Source organism: Rhagoletis pomonella, unplaced genomic scaffold, assembly GCF_013731165.1.
Source record: "Rhagoletis pomonella isolate Grant_MI unplaced genomic scaffold, Rhpom_1.0 Rhpom_scaffold_00009, whole genome shotgun sequence".
Taxonomy (NCBI): Eukaryota; Metazoa; Arthropoda; class Insecta; order Diptera; family Tephritidae; genus Rhagoletis; species Rhagoletis pomonella.
This window is the reverse complement of record NW_023458563.1, coordinates 34,460,828-34,464,749: the sequence shown is the minus strand read 5'-3', so window position 1 is coordinate 34,464,749 and position 3,922 is coordinate 34,460,828.

Genomic DNA, 3,922 nt, shown 5'->3' with positions numbered 1-3,922 from the left:
TCCAATATACCACAAATAGACTACATGGTCCAACGATTTTTGCAGGGTTGAATAGTTTCTACAGCATTGCCTTCGTTCTTGCTTTGGCTTTGAAAATAAAATAGCAAGCGCACCAGCACAAGCAGCATGAATATGAGAATGTAGCTTGTCTTTGGAAAAAAAAACGAATTGCAAAATCGACACGACCTGCTTTGCCATTTTAGCCGTTTTCCGTCTAGATTTAGTCGGTTGCGATAACAAACAGTCGGAGAAAATTCGATTTAGCCGGCAGCCGAGTTGTTAGCCGTTTTGCAAAAAAAAAAGTTAACCGTTTTTAGCCGATTTCGCCATTTGCCGTATTTTATAAAAATTTAGATATATGTACATTTAAGTTTCCATTTTTACATATTAGAAACTGCTAGCCTTATCTCGGAGAAAATTTTCATGTTGTGTTAAGTATGTATATAAACTAGAAAGAATTTTCTCAATCCAATGATTTCTAGGTTTCAATGATTTTTATTTTATGTGAATATACAGTGACCCAAATATGAACTGGAACGCAACATTTCAGCTGATTATTTTTTTATGATAGTATAGCTGATTATTTACAAACACCATTTTAATCCAAATTTCATATTTTATGCAAAAATTATATAAATTCTGCATTTTTTTATTTTAAAATTTTAGTATAGTACAGTAGCTGGAACTTACCATTGATTATTAACAATTTTTTGTTGGCGGTGTTCAGCATTATTCTCCATATTAAAAATTTTAGAACATACTTTGTATGGAAAATATTCGTAACACCGTTATAAAAAAAGATACAATGCTCTGAGACAGGCAAGTGAGAGAGTGAGTAGGACATTAAAAACAGGAGTTTCGAATATATAGACATCAAAATACAATTAAATAGTAGAATTGTTAAAAGCTTAGAAAGCCACCGGCTTGTTCGATATAAATTAATGGCGTTTTCTTATTTTGATATAATGTTGGGCAGGCCATGAATCACGTAACTTTGAAACAATTAAATAGTAGAATTGTTAAAGGCTTTGCTTTAATAATAATAATAGATTGGCGCTTACACATATGTTAGTGTTTGGCCGAGCTTCTCCTCCGATTTGTGGCGTGCGCCTTGATGTTGTCACACAAAGCGGAGGGACCTACAGTTTTACGCCGACTCCGAACGGCGATTGTATTTTTTGTGAGAAGCTGTTTTTCATGGCAGAAATACACTCGGAGGTTTGCCATTGCGTGCCGAGGGACGACCGCTGTTAAGAAAAAACTTTTTTCTTCTATATTTTTGCGATGCTGCTTTGACCAGGGTTTGAACCCAGGCGCAGCGGAGTGGAAGCGCGCGCTGCTTACCACTACACCACAGCCGTTTACCTGTTTAATTTTTGCTTCCCTACTGTATAACTAAATATGTAGTAGTTGTCTAATTTCTTGATGTCAATTATTTTTATAATCATATGAATTAGGAAATCTAATATTTAATTCGTAATCAGTTCCCAGCTATCAAGTTTCATTACAAACCATAATTAAAAGAAAAAACTCGTCCGCCATATTGCATTTTCCATTTTGAAAGTTTAGCTTTATACCAATTTATCCATTTTCTAACTAATCGTCCGCTATATTGGATCAGCTATTTTGATTTTTGAATATTGAATATCAATTTAGAAATCAGTGACGACGAAAATCTCTGGACACCCAGCTTTATAACAATATAGTCAATTTTTTTTAATCGTCCGCCATATTGGATTCGCCATTTTGAATTTTGGAAATTTGATTTAATATTCGAAATCAGTGACCACGAAAATCCCTTAACAGCAGACTTCATTGAAATCTGTCAAATACATATGGCGTAAACATTTTTTGTCGTCCTAAATAGTCGATTCGTCCCTATGTGCGCCGCTAATTGCGTGATTGATTTTGTTATTTAAAAATGTGCTGAAAATCGAACTATTATGCGCACGGTCAAAAATTTCGCTTTTAATTTTAAACTTTGTGGACTACATATATGACCAAACTAAATTCAGTTTCAAATACAAACCTTCCAAAGTTTAAAAAAAAGAGAGCACATATGTTGGGTTTAGAATGTAAACAGTTCGGTTTAAATTTCAAACCCAAACATTTTCATCTAATTAAGATTAAAAAATAAAAAATCTTAAATTTCATGCTCCGTCTGGTTATGATTGAACCGGGACAGCCTTGGTAGTAACCAATTGTATCAAGCATCTTTGCACACTCTGCTACAACCACGCATGTAAATGTGCTTTCATATGTTGCGTTTAAATCAATTCCACATTTCACTGTGTTGATGCCGTCAGTTCATAAGATTTGCTCTCTCTCTATGAGAGACATATAAAATAAGGCATATTGAGGCAAACATTTTCTATTTCGGTTTAGATTTTAAACAAAATTTTCTAAATATGAAACCTAGAAACTAGAATTAAAACATTTTGGTTTGATTTTTAAACCACTCATAGCAAAACATCATTTTCTCGGCTGCTAGACTAAAATTTAAACCAGAATATATCAAAAATTGCTTAAAAATATTGACTGGTTTAAAAAGTAGACTATAAAAGATTAAAAAAGTAGTCCCAGCGCGGTTTAAAAATTGAACCCAAATTTTTGACCGTGTAAGCAAAACCTGCTGCAGCAATGCTCTCGAGCCAAATCTATTTAAAATATTTTAAACCTATCAACAGCTCTACGATTTTGATCTCAGAATCGTGCCGAATGAGTATTGGGATTTTCTTTCATGAGTGCATCCAGCCTTTCGAGATTGTGTTTGGTATTCACAACGTTAGACCTGCATGATTTTAATAAAGATTGGTGTCCAGCCGCAAAAAAGTAAGAAAATAAACGCAAAATCATATGTTTTTCACACAGCATCGAAAGTAGAATTCTGTTCGACAGAAAATTCGATATTCAACGAAAATCTCGATACGGTTGCATAGCTCATAATACGAATTTCACCTTCAATCTTCGATAACCAGCGATCGAAAATCTAATGCAGCTCATAATAAGGAATTCTTGTGAAAGATTCTATTGCAGAGCGAGACCAGGATATTTGGCAATGCTTTGAGGAAATCGCAAACGGCTTTGATACTGATTCCAGCAGTGATGTGGGTAGCCAAACGATAGATAAATGGAGAAATATTTACAGATACCCCCTATACGCAGGCAAGATCCCTTCATTTGTTGGAATCATAGACGGCCACTGTGGCGTACACTGAGAAAAGAGTTTAGTTACGTCAACCAAATATGTTTATATCAACACATGATTTGGTTATAGTTACACTATTTGGTTATAATTACCAAATCATGTGTTGAGAAATATATTTGGCTGACTTTTTTCTGAGTGTAGCGGTTAGTCTGGGTTCAAGCCCGGTTCATCCCAGAATAAAAAAAATGTTTTTCTAATTTCGCCCCATAACATAGACCTAAAATTTCTACAGAGAAAGTACAAATTTGAGATCGATTTTAAGCGGTCGTTATTCATATATGTATCCACATTAATACATATATTACCCTTCATATCAATTCAAGTCTATTACATGCGCCCCACGCTCTTCATTTTCAATCTCATAAATGGTTTATAATCACTTGCTAAAATTTCAAAATCAAAAGTTATCAAAACAAATTATATGGGACGGAGAAATGTTATTTTCTAATTTTTAGTCCATTTATAAAAGCGTTGTATATTAAAAAGTTTTTTTATTTTATTTATTTTCTACTTTTTAGCTTCTCTGTATAAAATTGCAGTGAAAAGAGAACATAAGACTATGCAAGCAAAATGTTGTTTGCTCACGTTTAGTATAAACATACATATGTACATACATCATTTAAAGAAAGGAGTGTCGGCCATTTCCGCTCTAGCGTATGTAAACAGTGCATATATTTAGGCGCAATATTTAACTTCTTCTGGCGGGGCGACATC